We start from the raw sequence: 23,694 nt of genomic DNA on the forward strand, positions 1-23,694 counted from the left end.
AAGGAGGTCTGGAGCCAGACACACAGAGTGTCTGTGGGCCGAACGCCAGAACCCCACTCATTTATTCATGGTTTCTGATCCCCTCTCTCTCTCTCTCTCTCTCTCTCTCTCTCTCTCTCTCTCTCTCTCTCTCTCGCGGGTCAGCGCTCTCAGAGACAGACAGCGGCCCTTGAGGTGGAGCTGGAGGGCCGGAGCTTTCGCTTCCTGCCGGCTTCCCGGCTTTTGTTGTGTTGACACAGACCGGCTGAGTCCGGTCAGCTGGGAGGAGCTGAGCTGCTCCTTCAGGGGGTTTATTGGCTTCTCTTATTGAAGCTTTTATTGTCGGTATTGACAGAGAAACCCCGCGGTTGTAAGTGTAAATCAATTCAAAACTTACATTAGATTCCACTGAACATGACGAGAGATCTAACGCACATTTTACTGCATGAACAAAACGCTGTTTTACACATACATATGTTCTATTTGTTTTATTCTAAATGACTCATATATGTATAAATACCAGAGGTACAGATACTAAGGGTGAGTTTGCTGTTCGTTCTCTCTTGACTTCATTTATTTGATGTGTCACAGTGACATTAAAATGTAAAACACACATCGATGCAGAAAGAATCAGATGCACTGTGTTGACTGCTAATGTTCAACACAGGAGGCTTTTATAATATATATATATATATATATATATATATATATATATATATATATATATATATATATATATATAATAAAATGTGATAAAATGGAATAAAAAAGAGAATACATCCACAGATGCAAACACAAAGTACATGTACGTGTTAAATGTGTGAACAATGTTGTTTTTCTCTCCAACTCTTTTAACACTGAGGTCATTTTCTTGATTTTACATAATTTCTTAAATTCGCCTTTTAACGGCGTTTGCATATGAGATACATATCCGTGTGTTTTACATCATACATTGCAGAACAATCTCAGCTCTTTATATAATGAGGCGCCATTGTCTTAAGGCAAAAGTGTAAAGAGAAAATAATATCTAAAACTGAAAAATGTGTGTGCTCTTCACATCTCTAGTGAAAACATAAGTTTGGTATGAAGGTTTCGGTGATGGAGTTTGGTTTACCAAAGGTTTTAGGTTCACAAAAGCAGTCAAATGTATGAATAAAATGGTAAATACATGGAAATAAATGTCTAAAACTCTCAGTTTGGTTGAAAGTGCAGCTGCTGAAAACACAGAGGATTTAATTTCTAATAAAAACACAGAAGTCTGGATCACAGTAAAAGTGTTTGGGACCACAAAAGATGACAGAGATTACCGCGCACACACACACACACACACACACACAGTCCACCTGGATGAAAAGACAGATTAAAGATTGGATGAACCGTAGTGACGATCGCTCCCCATTAAAACCAGATGTTACTGAAACTAATCGACTGACTCGGCCCTCGGCAGCGTGAACACAGAGCTGCTCTCACCAGAGGCTCAAACTGCTCGTTTTAGGGAGTTTTCCCTCCATCTTTTTTTTCTCCAACACACACTTGTTTTTGAAGGAGAACCGTGTAATCCGTGGTTTACACTGCAGCACCAAACGCTCTAATCTCGCCCAGATGGTGGTGAGCTCCTTCAGACAGGTGGAGGGCAGATGGACCACGGACCACTGACCCCCAGCGCTGCTTCCTCCACCCAGGAGGAGGCTCAGAAGCTGCATGGTACTTCCTCTGAGCGTGCCAAGGACACACACACACACACACACACCAACACACACACACTCGGTCCGAGTCAGATCACTCCAGAGAACACTGGACTCCTGTTTCCACTCGTGCAGCTTTTCTTTGGGGGGGAAATTGGGGCCGAAGAGAAACTGGCAGCAGGACTACGTAATCCCAGCTTTAGGGAGGAGTGAGGAGGCAGAATCGATGGCAAACGGAGAGAGACGGTGCAGCCGCGCATGGCAACAGATGAGAGTCTGACATCAGGACTCATCCGGGGTGGAAGAGGACGAGGAAGAGGAGGAAGAGGAGGAGGAAGAGGAGGAGGGAGTAGACTGAGCAGACTGCGCATCGACCTCTCTACCTCCCAGCCTTTTTATTTCCTCCGGCGCTCGGCCTGCTGTGACTGACTCGGCGGCCGCTGCCGGACGGCCCGTCACGACGGCGAGGTCGTGCTGCTCGTGACATCAGAGCAGCGCCGCTCAGCTCCAGCAGACAGGAGTGCGTCTGGCCGGAGGAGGAAGGCTCGTCTCCGGATTACTAATCGTCAGGAACGTCGCGGCGAGGGCAGACTCTCCAGTCGATTATGGAGCGGGTTCGGCTCTTTGTTTGTGGGCCATTCTTTCGTTGGTTGGTTGCTTTTTGGAGTTATTTTTACAAGTATTTTGCCGCCGAGTGATATCTGTTATCTCCGGCTCATTAGTCATCACACACCTGAGCCGCAGACTGAGCGATCCTGACCGGTGAGGCTCGAGCTCCTGAAAATCACCCGAACACGTGCCGGGTGAAAAAACGAGGGATTGAAGCTGAGAGACACGCCCGCCGTCACCAAGACACGCCCACCTTCAATAAGACACGGCTACTTTTAATAAGACACACCTAGCTTCAATAAGACACGCCCACCTACAATAAGACACACCTACCTTCAATAAGACACGCCCACCTTCAATAAGAGACACCTAGCTTCAATAAGACACGCCTACCTTCAATAAGACACGCCCACCTTCAATAAGACACACCCACCTTCAATAAAACACGCCTACCTTTAATAGCGTCCGTGAGCAGCATGAAGCTCGGTAGCACTGGTCCTATGCTATGCTATGCTATGCTATGCTATGCTATGCTATGCTACAGGACCAGTGCTCAAAGTGGACACGGTGCTCTGGAGCTCCGGTTCAAACAGCTGACTCTTGTTGTCGCTCTCACTTCCTGTCACATGTCTCCTCTGCTGGTGAAAGACGAAGCGTCTCATTCCAGGGAAGCGAAACACTCGTTGCATTTCTTTGCCTGAAGCTTCGCTTCGGGCCTTTTTTTTACGTCACATTTAAAAGCGGCGACAACACAACAACACAACAACACGACAACACGAGCGCTCACACATTCCTCCAACTGGATTATATTCATCACTTGCTTATATTTTACTGCCGTCGTCTAATGTTCCTTTTTATTGGAACAAACGGCTACAAAATGCTCAATAATCTCGAGTAATAAATCACAGCAACAGCCCGTAAAAATGTAATTTGCTCGTTAACAAATGAATGGATGAACGCACGCCGTGAAAGAGCCGTCTCTGTTGACGCCGCGCGTCCATCAATCTCCTCCGCTCTGCGCTTCAGCACCTGGGACAGCGACGCACAACAAACACAACCTCGTCCAGAGGAGACGACGACACGATCACAGCTGCTGCAGAATGAAAGAAATGAAACTGTTCTTCAGTTCATGGGCGACTTTTGGGGGATTTTATTTGAGGGGGCGACGCAGAATTCACCAAAACAAAGGAACGTCTTCAAGCATTGATTTCTCCAAACGAAGCGTGGAAGCGCTGCAGTGACCTTTTAGTTCGGACGACGCCGGGATGAAAAAGCAGCGGTGTGATCAAAACAAACACAAAGTTGCTCTGTTGCCTCAAGTATGAAGAATTTATTCCAATTATATTTTAACTCTTTAAAAACTGTGGAACCAATGTTGACAGAGATCCTTTTCCCTGTGTTTGAGTAGGAACCCCAAATTAATTCCAATACTTGTGTTTATTGTATGTATTTGTTCAGCAAAGTCTTGGGAAAAATGTATATCTGCAAAAAAACCACTTTTAAAAGATATTTTGATCATAACTATGAACATCCAGCATGATATGAGCCAGATTCCCCCAAAAAAGCCTCCTGGAGCGTCAATAAGACACCTTTTTGTAAAGATTAGGACCTAAAGAATCAGAATCTGCAACAAACATCACAATAAAACAAAGTCTTGTCCTGTTAGGAAGGATTTTCAGTCAAAAAACTGTGTCGTTTGGTTCAAAAATGGAAAAATATTACGTATTTTAAGCAGACAGACAGTCTGAACGGGGCATGCTGGGACTTAAAATTGCAGCGGGAAGACAGTTTCCATGAGGTTGAAACAGAAGCTCCTTGTTTAAGTTATGGTTTTACCAGCTGGAGCCACAGCGACATGTATTCATGACATCTTCATCTCTTTGTTTTGTCACATATCTGCTCATCATGGCGTTGAATCGCTCTCTGAAAAGGTGCCCTTGCATTATTACGCCGTTACATATTCATAAGCCGACGCCGCCGTGCTTTCAAATGATCTACAACGACAGCGTATCATCACTTCTGGGACAATAGAAAACACACTCTATTGTCCTGCTGCGGGGACGAGCCGGCTGCTGGTCGTCTCCATGTGAACACGAGGGTCAGTGTGATTCACGTGTGTGTGTGTGAGTGTGTGTGTGTGTGTGTGTGTGTGTGTGTGATGATGATGACTCAACGACCGGTCCAGAGCGCTGCTCCCCGTCTCCTGCTGCTCTCAATGATTGGACACCCACACACCCACACACCCACACCCACACACTCTCACACACACACACACACACACACACACACACACGCTACTGTTAAACAAACAGAGCTGTTACCGATGCTGCTCCTGAGAGAGGAGGAGGAGGTGGAGGCTGACTCAGAGGGAGGATGAGGATGCGTGAGGATGCAGGTGGAGCTCCTCGTCCTCAGGGCCTCGGTCAAAAGCCCCAAGACGAGGCTCTCCTGCCCCCCCCCCCCCCTCCCACCCCCATGGAGCTCAGGATGGAGCTTAGTGCACGTCAGCCGAGAGCACGCAGGACATATGTGACATTATTTATAGCCGGCAGATCCTCTGAGAGGCCCAGCGGCTGCTTAGAGGAGCTATTATTTGAGCGCCCGAAGACCTTTTTTTCTTCTCAGGAGAGGCGTTAACGCCGACATCGGGAACGCCGACGTGTGTGTGTGTGTGTGGGGGGGGAGAGGAGGGGGGGAGGTGGGAAGCCACGTAGTCCCTTCATCTGTGACGTGGACGTTTTCCGTCTATTTTAAAGAAACTGAAACGAGCCGGGCTCCTCGCTCTCCTCACTCTCCTCGCTCTCCTTGCTCTCCTCACTCTCCTCACTCTCCTCGCTCTCCTCGCTCTCCTTGCTCTCCTCGCTCTTCTCGCTCTCCTCGCTCTCCTCGATCTCCTCGCTCTCCTCGCTCTCCTCGCTCTCCTCGCTCCGCCGCGTCTCGCCGCCGAGGCTCATACTGCATTTTGTGCACCGGTGAGGTAGAGCAAGTCATAGCTCTGACACATTTAAGCTGCGCTTACTGAGGGATTAGCAGTTTCACTGTGGCGCCCGGGCCGGCCTGCAGGGAACCCTGTGATGGACGAGGGAGGTGGATTAACACACACACACACACACACACACACACACAGACACACACATCCAGGGTGCTCGGTGCCGCTCCGGCTCCTGCGGGGGGTCAGTCACTGCCGTCACCCCTCTGATATGTGTTTGGAAGGGTTAACACAGGTAAGTCAATTAGGGCGCGCGGCTCTAATCTGCGTGAGGTTATGGCTCAGCAGACAGAGGGATTAGGGTCGGAGGTTCCCTCGGCCCGGAGCGACGCTTCGCCTCGCAAAAAAATAGCTGCAAGGCCTCAGTCAACAAGCACGAAGACGGCAAACGAGGCCGTGCGTGATTAACCACACACACACACACACACACACACACACACACACACACACACACACACACCTGACCAAGACGCATGGGAAAAAGTCAAGGTCGTGGACTGAGGAGCGTCCTCAGTAAAGTCCACGCACATCTAACGCCCCCTCCCCCTCCTCCTCCTCCTCCGCCTCCTCCTCTTCCCCCTCCTCCTCCTTCTCCTCCTCCTCCTCCTCCTTCAAGGCCTGACACCAAACACATGGATCAAAAGGAGCATCGGCTTCCAGAATGTGCAGCGGTTCAATAATCAAGCTGCAGACATGCGACGCCGATCGGGTTCAGCCTCGTCTTCGTTGCAGGGAAATACAGAACAAGTTCAATGTGGATGTTTTATTGGTTGTTCTCTCTCTCTCTCTCTCTCTCTCTCTCTCTCTCTCTCTCTCTCTCTCTCTCTCTCTCTCTCTCTCTCCAATCAATGAGTGACTGTAGATGTGCCTCTGCAGCCGTCTGCTTCTGCAACTACGAGAAGGCGCTCTGAGAGGCTGCGTGAGTGTTGACATGTTGATGAAGACTCTCAGCTGTCTGCTGGCAACAGTGAGAGCAAAGAGAGGCGTCGTGGACGTTACCCTGGACATACAGGATGTAAGAGCAGCACACTGAGGGGATGAGGGGGGGGGGGGAGGAAGAGGAGGAGAGGGAGCAAGAGGAGGAGGAGGAGGTGATATGTGATATGTGATTGTGTGATGTGATGTTGCACTCTCTGGTTGGATGAGAGTGCAACATCGCCGGGTCTCCGAACCAGCTAAATAGGGCACCAGTGATGATACAGGCAGGACAGATCACACACACACACACACACACACACACACACACACACACACACACACACACACAGTTCGGTCCCGTTAACCCCCTCGCTGCTGCCTCCAGACGCCCCGGCATCAGTGAGTCAGGTAACACACCGTGTAGAGAAGTTACAGCGCAGATCAGCAGCGGGAGGAGGAAGAGGAGGAAGAGGAGGAGGAGGAGGAGAGGCTCACTGCGACTTCTTACCTCTGAGCTGCGATTTGTTTTGGGGTTTTCTTCTTCTGCTGCTGCCGACTGTAGTTTCGTGTCCGCGTTAATTCCAGTGCGGCTCGTTATTCCGTTATTCGCGCGTCACCGCGCGGATCCTCCGGTGTTGTCCGATCACTGCTGCTCCTCCAACGGCCCCAGCCTCCCTCCACCCCACCCGGCACCACCCTCGAAACCCAACCCCCCGTTGCGCGTAAAGAAGAGCCGAAAGCGAGGCGCGCCCCCGCGCTGCCGCTCACCGCCCGCACACTGCGCGCGCGTCCATCGGCGCCAAAATGTGCGTTTTTCTCTCCTCAACTTTGGGTCCACGCAGCAGCAGCGCGAGGAACTTTCCCCCCCGCGAGTCAGCCCGAGAGTGGAGAGAAAGAGAGAGAGAGAGAGAGAGAGAGAGAGAGAGAGAGAGAGAGAGAGAGAGAGAGAGAGAGAGAGAGAGAGAGGTGTAATCCTCGTGGAGCGGAATGAAACAGGAATAAAGGTTTGTTGTGTTTCCTCCTCGCGCTGCGGAGACACTGAAGATCCACCAGAGCAGACTGACTGCACCCTGTGACGAGGAGAGAGAGAGAGAGAGAGAGAGAGAGAGAGAGAGAGAGTGAGAGAGAGAGAGAGAGAGCGAGAGAGAGAGAGAGAGAGAGAGCGAGAGAGAGAGAGAGAGAGAGAGAGAGAGAGAGAGAGAGAAACGGCAGATGGACTGGAGATCCGCGGCCATGTGACACATAACAGACTCAAACACACACACACACACATGTATATATGTATATATATATATATATATATATATATATATATATATATATATATATATATATATATATATGATATATATATATATATATATATATATATATATATATATATCATGTTATAATACACACTATGTTTCATGAATAATCCCTGAATTTATCATTTATAAAGTATTAGTCCAACATGGATACCCATTAATAACTCATTCATAATAACTCATTCATGAACACAGTTATAAATGTTTCATTTTTGATTAATAAGCTTTGAGTTTTCATACTTTATAAATCATGGATTCATTTGTAAGTATTATAGATGATTAATAAGATCATTTGTAAAGTGTTTAATGATTAAAAAAAACAATCCTGCAATTCATGATGAATTATAGTTACTAACCGTTAGTTAAGCATTAGTTAAGCATTAGTTAAGCAGGTTATGTGACCTCATTTAAAGTCTGGACTTACTAATGATAACTAGTGTGTACTTAGTGTACTTATTGTAAAGTGCTACACACACACACACACAAACATATATATACATTACGTGCACGGAGCTTTCCACGAGTGTCGAGGATGAAGTCACCTGCAGTGTGCACAGGAGGCCGCTTGTTTGCATTGTTTGCTTGTTTGCTTGTTTGTTTGTTTGTTTTTCGCAGCAGCTGCCACAGACGGAAGCCACGACAGAAGACCGGACGCTCGTCGAGAGAGACGTTCGAGCCCCTTTCAGAGCGCAGGATTAATCAGAGGTCGCGCCCGAGCGTGAGACTCCATGTTCTCCATGTTCTGCATGCGACTCAGAGGTCAGAGGTCGAGACGCCAGACAGAGGCGTATTTGTCTCAATTTACTTTCCATGTGCATTAGAACATAAGCCCTCTCTCTCTCTCTCTCTCTCTCTCTCTCTCTCTCTCTCTCTCTCTCTCTCTCTCTCTCTCTCTCTCTCTCTCTCTCTCTCTCTCTCTCTGCACCATCAAGCCTCCATCTGCTGCTCGAGCCCCGGTCACAGTGATGGGAGACACTCGACCGGAGAGCCGGGTGTCTACGTTTCCGTCTCTGTGAGCGTCGTCTCATAGATTACAGAAACGTGTGACTTCGCTGTACGTCAATAAATCAAACAACCAAACGTATCTGAGAGGATTGTGAAGGCGTGGCGCTGCAGGATGTGAGCAGCAGACAGGAGGTCGCGTCTCCATCGCCGTCTCTAACTCGTTGGTGTCTCTACAGGCATTGAGGTGCAGTTTATTAAAGTGTACATCAATGTATTAAACTGTAGGCTCAAAGCTACGGAAGCCCATTACCGCCAATGTGATGAAGAAATTAAAGAGATAGTGAGTCAACATTATGAGTTAAGTCAAAAATAGGAGAGTATCTCATAATTTTGACTTATTATCTTAAAATTGTGATTTGAATATCTCATAATTATGTGATAGTATGTCATAAATATGAGATAGTGAGTCATAATTATGAGATAGTACGTCATAAATATGAGATAGTGAGTCATAATTATGAGATAGAAAGTCATAAATATGAGATAGTGAGTCATAATTATGAGATAGAAAGTCATAAATATGAGATAGTGAGTCATAATTATGAGATAGTGAGTCATAATTATGAGATAGTACGTCATAAATATGAGATAGGACGTCATAATCATGAGATAGAAAGTCATAAATATGAGATAGTGAGTCATAATTATTAGATAGTCATAAATATGAGATACCTTCTCATAATTATGACTTACAGGATCTAATATTTCCATCACGGTGATCGTCTTCCATACAAACTGACTCTGTATTAAAACCTGAAGACAGACGTCGTCTACAGACGGTTCCTGTTCTGTGTGCTTCACATTTCATTTAACTGACGCTTTCATCCAAAGCAACTCACATTGTTGCTCTATACAGCGTAGACAGAGCAACGGGGAGCAACTCAGGGTCAAGTGTCTTGCTCAAGGACACAACGGCATGGACGCATCACAGTGAGCGTATTTGGATATTTCACGTTGTGGCTGGGAATGCGGCTAAATTTCTTCCAGTGAAGCAACGCACGTGAGCAATGAATTCATCCAGTTGCTCTGGTTGTTTGATTCCATTTTTTATTTTTTTGTGCATCTGTGCAGCCACCAAACATAACAGCCTCATTATCTCAACCAGACTCCGGCGCTCATGATTTGCAGGAGCTATTTTTAGACGCGGTAGGTGTGTGTTTCTAAACTCTGGAGGGTCGGGCGAGTGGTTTCCTTCCCCTCCGGTCTCTTCGCTCGGCAAACCCGCGGCTTCGGCCGCAAAATGTTGCCGAGGTCTGATCTGTTTGAGTCGTTTCTCACGGGCAACAATTCAAGTGAAAAGACATCTAGAGATAGTTATGATTGAGGTTATTAATACGCAGTGGGTGCTCATTACAGGAGGGATCGTGTGGATGAGATCAGTGAAGAAACACGCCACTGAATTAGTTCTGGAATAACTTCATAGTGGAGTAAATACGTCTTTATGTGAGGATTATTCCACAAATCCTTAAAAACGTCTTCATCACTTTGTTCCACGAGCTCAACGACGAGCTGATTATTGACGAGGACGTCATTCACTGTTCACATGAAAGCTCCTCGAGGCGACTCTGTGATTGGTCGTCGGTTGATAGCAACGTTAGTTGATGGCAATGTCGGTTGATAGCAATGTCGGTTGCAAATGTCAGTTGATATCAATGTCGGTTGATGGCAATGTCAGTTGATAGCGACGTCGGTTGATGGCGACGTCGGTTGATGGCGACGTCGGTTGATGGCGACGTCGGTTGAAAATGTCAGTTGATAGCAACGTTGGTTGATGGCAACATCGGTTGATGGCAACGTTAGTTGATGGCCACTAGTGCTGATCATGTTCACCATCTTCAGTTTGGCGTGCTAGCATGCTAATATCTGCTAAAATAGCGCTAAACCCAAAGTACGGCTGATGGGATCGTCAATAAAATTGCAGGTATTTTGTCATAAACTAAAGTACTGGTTGAAATAAAACCTCATGATGTCTGTGGATGAAAAGCAGATTTCGGTGTAAACATTTCATCTAGAGGGAAACGTGAATGTCTGACAGCAACCCATCTGATGGTTGTTAAAAGTAGGTGTGAGCAATCGGAGAGAAAGTTAGAGACTTCTTGAAGCCAACAACCCCCACTGGGCCGGCTGACCACAGTGATTTAGAGAAGCTTCGCTTTCTTTTTACACACAGAGAGAAAAAACACCAAAGCCAGCGTCATTAAAGTTTCAATCCGGCCGGACGGTTGAAACGGAGAGAAATTGACGCGTTTGTCAATTTGAAATGGGCTTAGATCCTCAGACTCTGAGCAGGACGGGTCGAACGGACACAGCACCTCCATCCGGGAGGCGCTGCTGCTGCATTATGGGACGGTAAGATTGTGCCGAGTCACTCCTTTGATTACCACGCCGGGGAGCTAATATTGTACATTTGACGTATTTGGTGTTTCGAGATGTAACGTTAATGCTTCAGAAGACGTGGGACTTCATTTTTAAACAGTTCCACTGAAGTTATCGTAACGTCTGCATGAACTCCAACACCCTGTGGATAAAAAGTAACTTTGAACATTTGAGGAGAGAAAAAAGCCAGTGGATCAAACACGCGGGGTTTGAGGATTACGAGCTGTAATTCTCCATTAGCTGTAAAGTTGAGATGCTTTGACTGGAGAGCATCGAGCTCCAATCTGTACGCCGCGTCGGCTCAGGGGCAGCTGCTTCAACTCTGAACGCAGTGGGAGCGGCGTTATGTAAAGCGGGCGCCAGAAAACAGTTTTACTGGGTTTGATGTTGAATTCCAGCACTTTTTCTCCCGCGTGCGCTACTGTGTTAGCATCAACTATTCACAGCCGATATTCAGACACTCGCATAGAAGACTCTCCACATCTCCCAGCTTCAAACCGCCGCTCGTTAGGATTCACAGCGCACCGCCGGCTGCTTTCAGAAGTTATCAGGAAGAAAAACCTCGACGTGGAGGATTTGAAGGGAAGTCAATGGCAATATCTACGACTTGTGATCTTCGCGGCTTCGCCAGAGCGGTTTCTCTCCGTTGGTTCGTCACGAGTTAGAAGAGCTAGAAGTCCAGGGTTCAGCGCGTCATCTGTGAACTCGCACTGACTCGTATGGCGGGAAAGAAAGCGCCAACGCTGAGAGAAAGAGAGGAGTTCAGACCCCGCCCCCCCATCAGAAGTCATGCCGGTAGAGACGGCTGATTGCTCGTATTTCCATGAACATGGAAGCCCCCAAAAAACTCTCCCAGAATCCTAATGGAGCCAGAGACAGAAGCCAGAGAAAGGGAAGGATTTACAGTTGGAGGAAGCAATGCATCATGGGGGTTTACTTTAGCGAGTGAAGCCTGGGCTTTGGTTGATAGCAACGTCGGTTGACAGCAACGTCGGTTGCAACATCAGTTGCAAAGTCAGTCTCCGGGACGCCGCCGTGACTTCACGTCAGAAGGAAGATCAGTTTGATACTATTACGTTGTGTTCATACGTGTGTGTGTGTGTGTGTGTGCGTCTGTGTGTGTGTGTGTGTGTGTGTGTGATGCCGTCTACTAATGTTCATGTTTAACGTTAAAGAACAAGTTTATTCTACATGGTACTTTGACCTTTTCCACTCGTCTTTTCTCAAAAAGCTTCAGCATAAATTACGCTTTCAAAGTGGTTTCTCCTTATTTTTCTTGCTACTGTAACATCTGTGAACATCTGGTGTGTGTGTGTGTGTGTGTCTGTGTGTGTGTGTAAATCTCCATTGATGCATCTATAAGAATCAGACACTTTTGCACTGCAGGTTTTTTTTGCGTTGATGCATTTATTGACTTTAAAGGAATGATGAAAATAAGTCACAACTTCTTGATTTTAGCAAAAAGCTCTGTTGTCGTTTTGTTGCATGACGCCAACAAATCACAACAGACGCACTAAAATCTCACTTGTTCCCTAATAGCAGCGCGTTGGAGCGCATGTAAACTCCCTCGTGTCTCATTTGCACGATGAACTAGCTCGCTAGCTTTAGCAATATGTCAATATTGGAGCTTATTGCGACCAGATACCAGACTTCCTGTTTTCACTCATCATTAGTTGAGACGTAGAGAGAATTTCAACAAATATAACAACAAAAAGAAGCCTCAGAAATAAATTCCATGCTCCCTAACTTTGAAATAAACCTAACAGGATTCAATTTGAAGTTCAAACAAACCGTGACGAGTGTTTTTAATGCCGGTTGAAATGTCAGGAAGTGATGAATGTGGGAGGATAATGCAATCTGAGCCGACTTTCCCCCGAGACGGTAACGCGCGGCACAAATGACATCGTCATTGGGGGCTTCTCGAGCAAAGACCTGTCATGGAAAACACTTTTTTAAATGAAATTGGGACGTCTACTGGCGACGCCGCGCCTCCGATGAGGCCGTCTTTGACGTGGGAGTGTGTGGTCTTGCTGTGAGAGGTGATCCTCCGTGACGCCTGAACCCAGCGTGAACGTCGACGTCGCCGTTCATTACTTCAGAGTTACTTTCAGAAGCGAAACGCAATTAAACGCCGCGTCGCGGTGAGCGCTCCCTCGCACTCGGCCTCATTAGAAGACGCGGCGTTCGGTCTGGACCGCCGAGCTCGGCCCGACCGAAAGCGCTAAATGGAAACATTAATCCGCTTTACGTCTCCTTCTCGCGGGCGGGCGCCGCCTGACGGGCGCTCCCTCGAGCGGCTTTAAACTGTGACAGGACACGAGCGCCGGCGGCGGCGGACAACGGGGAGTTAACATGTCGGGGAGGCCGGAGGGGAGCGCGGCGCTAAGCCGTTTTAGGCGAGTAATAGCTGCACCGTGAGAGATGGAGCCCGCCCACTGGGTCCCAAAAAGAGCTCTGCAGGGAGGTTTGGCAGTTCAAAGGCCCGGCGGAGCGTCTTCAAACCACGGAGGAGGGGCGTAAAACACTGACCACATTCTGCATGCTGGGCGCTCCACACGATGGAGGAAGTGTGTGTTTGTCCCGATGTGCCGCTGTCCGTGGTGCTGAAGCTCGCCGCCGGGCCTCAGAGACACTTCACGCCGTTAATGGTTTTAAATGTGACCTTTTTTACGTCGCACCGTTACGAGAGGAACTCCATTTTTATTGAAGAAGAGTTTGATTTAGTGAAAACCATTAAAACCATTTGGAGTTCCCCGCAGCTCTTTAAGCCGTAAACACTAATCCTATTTAATGTTTGAGTTGTGTTTAGAGGCCGTACATTGGGATTATACATTATTGCAGCTCGGATTTGTATGTTTAATTTGCTACCTAACATGTATTTGTTGTCCTTTTTTTGTATTTATAACATGTTTTTTTCTTGATTTGTACCTCGTGACCTGATATAAAAAGGTTCAAAGATGCTCTTATGCAGAACCTTACTTTACTCGTATCCGTTATCTGTGATTTAAAATACACCGAGGCCTGACGGAGCAGCAGAACCCAGGGGACTTTTGGAGATTTAAAACTCAAAAGGTTTCATCCCGTGAAGATCAAAAGGCGTCGAGCTCTTTCCGTCCACTGGACTTCAGGACCCTGAAGAGCACTTTGTGCACACGTCACTCTGCAGCGAGACGGCTTCACCGCACACGCCGATGAAGCCTCGACGAGGACGTCACTGAAACACCGCCGGCACACATCCGAGCGGGAGGATCATCAAAGCTTCCACGTCCTTTTTTTTTCTGTTCACGTCACCGACTAAAACCTGGGATCGACTCCCGGCCACGGAGGGCAGAAACGCCTCGTCTCTGGGAGCAGATGGCGGTTTTGCAGTGATGATTTTAACGAGCGCGCCAACAGATGTGGCGGTTGTGTCACTCAGGCGAGGACGTGGAGGCCGATACTGAACGTGTGTTTTGGGGCGTTTTGTCTTCACGTGTGTGATGCATGTTGACCACGACGGTTCTGCTCCCTGAGAGTCACAGATCGTTGCTTTTAACGTTTCATTTGAGAGTTTTTCCTGCTGGTTTTCATTCAGGTGGCGAATAGAAAAGAAGAATATTTAAATATTGTAGGTGCATGAGTTTAATTTGATAACACAAAAGAGGAAAGTGTCTATGGGATGTTTTTATTGTTGCTTCCCAAAAATTCTCGCGAGTTAACGTCCAATCTGAGGACTTAAATTAGAATAAAATAAAATGACACTAGAGCGGACATTAAATAATTTGGTCATTTGACTAGTTTGAGAAAAAAAATATTTAAAAAAATTTAAAAATAATACTCACTTAACAGAATTTGTTTATTTCCCCCTATTTTATTTATATTATTTCATTTTTAGTTGTTTATTCCGTCATTCTCTGAGCTTTAAGTGGAGCGATTTCATTCATTTTTACATAATTTATTCATTTTTTAAACGTTTTAAAAAGAGCTTTATGAAAAAGGGTTTTCTTAATTCAAAGTTCTCTACATTGTCGTCAGTCTTCCGAGTTCTTCGTCGGTTTATTCCAACCGAAGCGTCGTTACAGCGTTATTGCTATGAAATAATAATAAAAATCACCGTTGTCCTCCACGAGCGGGTCCGTTCAGAACGACAGAGACACGCTGGAGATCACAAGAAACGCTAGAACGCGACATAAACCAGAGTCAAAGCAGCCGCGTGTTCACACCAAAGAAATGAGCTGTGTGTGTGTGTGTGTGTGTGTGTGTGTGTGTGTGTGTGTGTGTGTGTGTGTGTGTGTGTGTGTCAGCACTTACTTACCTGAGCTTTGTGTATCCGACAGTAAATCCATCCTATGCTCCGGCACAAACACACACACACACACACACACACACACACACACACACTCTGGCTGACCCGTGTAGAGCGCACCGATCACCCTGCCGGCAGCGCTCCGGATCGGGCTTCATCCTGGATAATTTGGCCCCCGGCCGGCCTTCGCTCCATCTCTCCTCTCTCTCCGCTCCCTCTCTCCTCTCCCTCCCTCCCTCCATCCTTCTCTCCCCCCCCCCCCCCCCCCCCCCTCCCCCCTCTCTCTCTCCTGGCGGTTCACAGCCGGAGACGCCGGCACAATAAACAAGTCCGGTGACAGCAGAGGTGAGAGGGCCCGGCCCTCAGAGGCGGCGGCTTTGGGGGATTTATTAGTTGTATTTCTGTCTGCCGGCGTTATTTTACACGCGAGGCTCCGAACGAGCCCCGAAGGAACACGACCGGGCCGCCCGGAGCCAACGGGGCCGACGGAGCCAACGGAGCCGACGGAGAGGCTCCACCTGCCTCCTCTTTGTTTAAATGACTTTTCTGTGCTCGGACGAGGTGGCAGGGAATTAAAAGAACGAACATCCTGAACCTGACGCGTCAGACTTTGAGGCGGATGAACTCCTGGAGGAGTTCGCGCTCACGGCTGCTGCCGGTGAGGATTCCTCTGGGATTACAAACCAAATCAGCTCGTTAGCAGCAACTCCTTTCAGCCCGAAAGGTGATTTATTTTTTTTGGGAGTCACACAGCCGGATTTTCAAAGTCTCTTTTTATTAAACGTAAACTTAATTATCTCCACAACCACAATGTTTATTAACTTCATTTAAAGTGCTACACTACTGTAACCCTTGTGAGAATACACATATGGTTAAAACAATAAAGTAACTGTTAAATGTAAGTACACTAAACCTGTGATAAGTTCCTCTATCTCTACCTGTAAAGTCACAAAACGGCCGCAGTATGAATATTTTGAAGGCAGAGGCTTCCCTGAAGGATGTTTCTGCTTCCAGGTCGTAGAGCACCAGCAGAAGCTCCTGAACATTTAAAGCCGTAACGTGCAAAAAAATCCAACAATGTTTCCCTATAGAACAAGAAACTTCTCTATTTTTGAACTGAACAACACGTTTGTTTTACTGAAACACCTTCTCAATATGTCAAAGCTTTTGTTTTGCAGTGATTGTTGTTGCAGATTCAGATTCCTCAGGTCATAACCTCTCCAGAGAGGTGTGTTATTAGTATGTGGGATGGTGTTAAGGCCGTGAACCATGGAGGAAAAATGACATAAAATAACAGCTATTTTAACTCATTTGGGTTCATACGAGGACTTGAACGCGAGGAAAAGAGGTTCAGACTCAACTGGGGATCAAAGGAAACGAACTCCTGCTGGACGAATCAAAAAGATCCTTTTACAGGTTGAGACGAGCGACTGAGAAGAAGCTCTGCGGCTTTTCTTCAGCAGTGACGTGTGAGGTTCAGGTGAAGCGCTGCATCGCGTGGAGACGGATCGGTGTGAGTCTGCGAGTCGCTCTCCGTCTGGACCTCGGCCTCCAGAAGTTGACCCACTTCTCCTGACGGAGCTTTTTATCGCCTCGTCCTTCATCCTGCCACGAAGAGCCGGACGTCGTCAGCTGTCAGAGACGTGATGGATCGCTGGAGGAAGAGGAGGGAGGGAGGAGAGGAGGGGGGGGGGCTCACGGTGCAGGGAAGGAGTGAGAGGGTGTGTGTGTGTGTGTGTGTGTGTGTGTGTAGACTTTACCTCAATGGGCGACGTCGCTGAACGCTGAAGGACTAGTTTGTGTAATCCAGCCTTCTTTTGGACCATCATCATCATCATCTTCATCATCAGAAGAAGATCTTGTCCAGTTTTTTAGATATTTTATAAAAAGTCTGCATTAAAAAAACAGTCGGCTCTGCATCCAAAATAAAATGCAATAAAATACAGGTATCAGAAAAAATATATATAAATGTATGTTTGTTTGCATGAACGTCATCATCATATCCTCCTCTTCCTCCTCATCTTCCTCCTCACTCTACCTGCCACCATGGAAACCATCACAGGTAAAAAGTTCACAGTCAGCAGGGAACATCATCACACATCATTTTCATTTTTTCTCTCAGGTAAAAAGATATCCATGTGCGTTAACGCCGGCCGGCCGCTCACCTGCCCGTCAGCAGGGCTCCTCTTCCTCTTCAGGCCGCTCACCTCTTCCTCTTCAGGCCGCTCACCTCCTCTTCCTCTTCAGGCCGCTCACCTCCTCTTCCTCTTCAGGCCGCTCACCTCCTCTTCAGGCCGCTCACCTCCTCTTCCTCTTCAGGCCTCGCTGAGAGCCGACTCGTGCAGAAACCTGCAGGTAAACCGTGCGTATGAAATCCATTCGTATTGACGACGTGTCATCAGGGCTCCCTGACGGAGAGACGGAGGGTCAGAGGTCAACGCTTTGGGGCGTCTTCAGTAGACTGAATATGACCACGAAAAGATCACAACAACAACAAGCAGGACGTCTGAGGGATGAACTCCAGGCTGAAGCACCTAAAAGTATCTCGAGTCGAGACTCTAGTGGAGTCAAATCAACTGTTCCTTTCCTAAAAAAAAGCCCTAAAATCAGTCCACTCGAGTCATCGTTGAGTCTTTTGAAAAAGGGAAGTCTGGCTTCAATCTTTTCCACCAGCAGCTGGAATGATTACTAACGGTTTCCAGACCGACACGCGGTCGACATGCAACAGCTGTGAGCGGCTGACGCTTCTATTGAGAGACTCTAATGTGATCTACTGATGATCTAATGGACCTACACCTGGTTTACATCTAAATATGCATTCAAAGCTGAATTCATTATAGATATGGACTGAAGATCATCCACACATATGGAACGTCCTCCTGAGTCTCCTTCACGCTTCATCTCTTGATTAATACAACAACTCTGCTTTTTCTTTAGGCTCCAGATGTTAGCGGGCGTTTAATATCAAAGCAAAAAGGACCAGAAGAGTCTCATGAAGGGGACGAGGAACGCTGCTGTGCAGCTTCGCTAGAAAACACTAGTGCGTGCTGCCATTGCACGGTCTCCAGCTGCAGCTGCTGATTTAAAGCTTTCCAGCTTTGGTGCCGTGAGGCGCTGATGTTGAGGAAGTTGTGTTGAGGAGTTCAGCTCGCTGGAGGTCAGGAGCTGTTTTTTAAAACCCTGGGAAGTCTTGAGGGGTCTTTAAACGCCCCGCAGCGCCTTCCAGGAGGCCGGACAGAGGATGTGCGATGTGAAGACGTCTTCCAGGGGAGTCGATCCAAAGTGTTCCTAGAAATATTTTTTAAAAAAAAGGTGCAGAGCAGTGGGAAACTCTCCTCTTCTGCTCCTGTGATGTTCGGAGTCTTTTATGAGTTATTATTATTTCTTTCTGATGTTCAGTTTTAGATTGTCTTCCGCTCCATCCATTCATCTCTTGACGGCTGTCGCCAGGAATGATCATATATTTAGACGCCGCGTGCGTCTCCAGTGGCGGCGGCAAACTGTCAAAAATCATACCTTGTCTAAGTGGACCGTGTTTGAAAGCTCAGTGTTTGATTGACAGCTCCACGTGCCCGCCCATCCACCCCCGCGAAGCCGTAAAGCCAAAAGATGAGGGGGCCCAGCACTCAGCCTTGTGGTGCAGGGTCAGGCCTAGAGAGAGAGAGGTGAGGGACCATTGAAGTCCGCCTCTCTGTGACCGGTGGGACAGGAAGTGCTTGATCTGGATGCACACAGACCCGTTGAACCCGGGTCAAGCCGTTTGGAGGGCAGCCTGCAGGAGGAACCCCGGCGCTGGAGGTCTATAAAAAGCCTCCTTCACGTATGTCCATGTCCTGTTCCACGTGGAGTCGTGCAGACGGCGTCCTTCGTGGGCGTGCAGGGGCCTCCGGTCTGCGTGGGTCAAACAGCTAGCGGTAGCGGCTAATGCTCGATTAAGGACGGGCAGCGTCTCAGAGCGCTGCAGCCTCCTTCATATCCAGAGCTGAGTATTTGTGTTTGTGCAGAACGCAGCCGCCCACACACACAGTCGGCACTGCACTGCATGCAACACGCGTACAAGTGGGACCTTGAGCTTTGTTTATAGATCTGCTGTTTGTTTACAGGATTCTGAGTCACAACGTCCAGGAAAAAACAAGTATTTTTCGGGCAAACCGCGTTTTGACGCTCATGCATTGAGACGTCCTAAATCTTGTTTTCTGGCATTGTAACATGTTCCTGCAGCAGAGGGTAATGCATCGCAGAGGACTGGCCGAGAGCCAGAGTTAATATACTGCAGAGCTGATGAGTAGATCGCTGACAGGTGTGTGTGTGCTGAGCCGGCAGCCGGGAGAGGTGACGAGCTGATTGATGGCAGGAGCAGGTACACACACATATATCACACACATATACACACACACAGACACAGACACACAAACTGGGGACACGGATGACAAGAGAATGGGACTCGAGGGAGAAGGAGACAAACCGTCGCTCGGGCGCTGTGACAAGTTGTGTCGGCCCTCTGGGGAAGTGTGGGTCTGCCCGGCGGCCGGTCCGGCCTGAAAACCACCGATTAGACTTCAAGAGGATCCGTCTCGCCTCCAATCCACGTCCAAGAGAAATCAAGGTGTCTTATTGAAGTAGGCGAGTCTTATTGAAGGTGGGCGTGTCTTATCAAGGGTGGGTGTGTCTTATTGAAGATAGATGAGTTTTATTGAAGGTGGGCGTGTCTTATTGAAGGTGGGCGTGTCTTATTGAAGGTGGGTGTGTCTTATTGAAGGTGGGTGTGTCTTATTGAAGGTGGGTGTGTCTTATTGAAGGTGGGCGTGTCTTATTGAAGGTGGGCGTGTCTTATTGAAGAAGGTAGGTCTGTCTTATTGAAGGTGGGTGTGTCTTATTGAAGGTGGGCGTGTCTTATTGAAGAAGGTAGGTGAGTTTTATTGAAGGTGGGTGTGTCTTATTGAAGGTGGGCGTGTCTTATTGAAGGTGGGCGTGTCTTATTGAAGGTGGGTGTGTCTTATTGAAGAAGGTAGGCGTGTCTTATTGAAGGTGGGCGTGTCTTATTGAAGGTGGGTGTGTCTTATTGAAGAAGGTAGGTGAGTTTTATTGAAGGTAGGTGTGTCTTATTGAAGGTGGGTGTGTCTTATCAAAGTAGGCGTGTCTTATCAAAGTAGGCGTGTCTTATTGAAGGTAGGCGTGTCTTATTGAAGGTAGGCGTGTCTTTCCTCCACAGGTTAAGACTTTCCCAGAAACTAATGAACAAGTTCATATCCTATTATTTATATTTTTAATCCGAACCACCTCCGATAGAAATCGCACAGCATCATCATCATCATCATCCTCATCATCATCGTCGGCAGCAGTGTGATGGAGACACAGCGCGTGTGTCCTCGGGTCTTCCTGCTGCAGCTAATGAGCTCAGATGGGTTGAGGAGTTTCATCCATCACCTGCGAGTCGAGCTTCTTTGAAAGAAAGCGTTCCCTCGCCGCTCTTCATGGCGCCGTCGCTTCGGACAGAAAAGCTTTGATTCATCATTTTCCTGAGTGCTCGTAAAGAAAGAAAAAACTCTCCCCTCTGTGAGCGAACCTGAAGTTAATTAGTGAAAATGGGGATCACTGCTTTGAAGAAGGAACACACTGTGATACTGACTGATGAATGGGAGCCTTTTATATGAAAAATATAATTGAATGCCGCTTTAAAAAGAGGAAAAAAAAGGAATCATTTGTGAGTAAAGGTTATTCCACGGGTACATCATTTCTGCCATTATCAGACCAATCAATCAACCTTTTGAGTTATTTCAAGTCCCGTTCAGTGTAATTAATCACTTTGTCCTCTACACAAATGTTACTTTCTGAACTTTTAAGACTATTTTACTTTCAAGTAATACTTTAAACAAAGTTACAAAGTTCCCTCGGCTAAAAACAGGAACCAAAACCTGTGGTCACGTTATTTCCATTGTGTTGCTTTTGTCTGAGTTGTGTGGGTCTTTGTGTAGCTTCATGCTGCTCACTGATGTTATCGAAGGTGGGCGGGTCTTATTTAAGGTGGGCGGGTCTTATTTAAGGTGGGTGTGTCTTATCAAAGGCAGGCATGTCTTATTTAAGGTGGGTGTGTCTTATTTAAGGTGGGCGTGTCTTATCAACGGTGGGCGTGTCTTATCGAAGGTGGGCGTGTCTTAAAGGTAGGCGTGTCTTATCGAAAGAACATAGCTCATAGCTCCAGTATTTTTTATTTTTAATCATATTTTATTGACGATTCCCTAATTTTTTACCCGATTTTCATACCTGGTTTTTAGTTTTATGAGACGTTTTACAGGGTAAATTGAAGGAAGAGTACTTCAACTTGCCTTGTATTGTTGAAAAATATACCTAACGTTAGTGTTTTAGGGTAAATGAGGATAACTGATAAAAAGAAAAGAGGCATCAATAACAATGTTAACGCAGACAAACGCTCGTCTTGTTGACAAAGACTTTTTAGGAGACGACTCAACGTCCAGCCGCTGTCTGCAAACAGCAGACTGTAATTTAACATTGTGAGTCATAAACTGTGTAGCTCCAGCGCCATTAATATTTCATACGCTGAGTCTTTTTGAGGATATCGATTTGGCGTGCCGCCGTCACGGCACAGAAAACAAATATTTTCCACCCGGCCGCTGAACGGTTTCCCCCGTCAGACCGCCGTCCGCATCCCGCGGTCGTCCTGGTGTCCAAAGCGTGGCGACGTCCCCGCAGACGGTCCCGAGCGTTGCGTTCATAAGCGTTGCTCAACCTGTCGGCCCGACGAAGGTCAGCAACGAGGAGAATATCAATTTTGTGAAGACAGAAACTGAGTCATTTTTGGCAATTTTCACCTGGCTCGTGTATTCTCCGGCGCTCGTCATCCGTCACCGCCGGGAATCTTCGTTAAATGTTTTGTCGTTTATTCAATGGGGACGCGAGGGCAATAAAGGTGTTGACTTCTACAGGGGAAGCAACTTATTGCTTGCAGTCTGGTGTTTGACACGCTTTTTGAAGGTTTCATAGCCGTGTATACTTCTCCTACGACCTCAACATCCCCACGTAGAGACTCGCTACAGCGAGGGAAGAACGAAATTAGTACAATTCTGAAACCCTGACATCATCCGCAGTATATTTGGATCCAAGAAGGATAAAGAAGGTCGTACTTTAATGGCGATGGTTGAGAGAGTGCTCTTCATGGCTTCAGGATTGGACATATTGATATCGTCTCTGGTTTCCAATGCATTCTTCTTCCTTGTCAAAGCCCGGCGCCGGTGCAGGGGAGTGGATGAGCAGGTAGACTTCCACAAACAGTCTGAAGTGCTCAGAAAACATGAATTTCCAAAGATTCATTATTTTGGTAATGTGCGCAATTTAGTTAATTGTCGCCGACAGAAGCAGATTTTTTTCACCAATGGGACGCTCAGGAATACGTCTGTTCGTCTTTGACTTTTACAATATTTTGTATAGAATATGCAAGATGATGAAGGAAGACGGATGAAAGAAACCATCAGCTGCAGATTGCATTGAGTTTTCGGAGGTTTGAGGAACAGAGACGAGCCTCGAGGTGACGTCGGTTCTCGTCTGCTAAAAGCTGCAGGTGCTGGAGCAGAGAAACAGAGGAAAGGTTCGCGTTTAAATGGTTACGCTTCGCTGCTAACGAGCGTTAAAAGAAAAGAGTGTTAAGCGTTGCACTTAGCACTCTCCTTGCTTTTAACACTCATGTTTTTTTGTCAAAATAAAAGCCTGGATGTGGTCTGATGTGTCATGTAGCCTCGTTTTTATCCAAAAACATTTACAATGTCGTACCGGAGTGTATAGATGATTTTTGACCCAACAAACAGAGTTCAGGAAGAAGAAGAAAGAAGGTAAGAAAAGTGTTTTATTTCTCCAGAGAGTCCTTTCATAAAGTTTACCAGACACTTCTTTTTATAACAACAGTCTGAGCCCGTCGGTCTCAACAAAAAAATACACTTATAGTGGACGTACATTTGCAGAATTGCTCCGAGCGATTACATTGCAGCCCCTGAAGCGTCTGCAGAGTTCTCGGTCAATACTGGACCAGTTTCAGAAAAGATGTTGTCCCCCATTAGTCACTCAGACACACAAAAATCACATAGAAAAACAGCTTCCAGGTTCAAATATAGCAAAGTATATAACTAGGACTGGACACTCAACTGAAAATATTCCTACAAGAGCTAATAAATAATTGGAATTACTAACCGCTCCTTCAATGAACAGCATGTATTTATCTTTTTTGTACTTCCCCAAAAACAATGTATTTCTTCAGTGGCTCTTTACACATCGTCACCTTCATAAAATAATGGCCAAAGTCTTTTTTTTTTTACAGATATCATCTCCTCGTGACCCTGGCCTTCTGGTAAAACATCCTCAGTTGAACAGGTCATGTGACTCTACCCCTGTAGCAGAACAATAACTGTCAGGAGTCTGACTTAGGCCATTTTATTTTGCCTAAGTCACAAGATAATGTGACTTCAGGCGATTTTACAAGCTTTTCAAGACGGCGTTTTGAAGCTATAGCATTTAAGCTAGCAATTTAGTTAG

At 46.9% G+C, this 23,694-nt stretch overlaps 1 protein-coding gene across 1 annotated transcript in view; it reads right to left on the minus strand.

Moving 5' to 3' along the window:
* The window catches only part of lrfn2b (leucine rich repeat and fibronectin type III domain containing 2b), a 99,417-nt gene extending 92,564 nt beyond the window's left edge, over positions 1-6,853 (minus strand). The window contains exon 1 of the mRNA XM_068577236.1: positions 6,689-6,853. The gene's annotated coding sequence lies outside the window, so the exon portion shown is untranslated. The remainder of the gene's footprint in view (positions 1-6,688) is intronic.
* Between the last annotated feature and the right edge of the window lie 16,841 nt (positions 6,854-23,694).

The sequence above is a fragment of the Clinocottus analis genome, unplaced genomic scaffold, assembly GCF_023055335.1.
Source record: "Clinocottus analis isolate CAN_PGR_092001 unplaced genomic scaffold, fCliAna1.0.p SCAF_15, whole genome shotgun sequence".
NCBI classification, from domain to species: Eukaryota; Metazoa; Chordata; class Actinopteri; order Perciformes; family Cottidae; genus Clinocottus; species Clinocottus analis.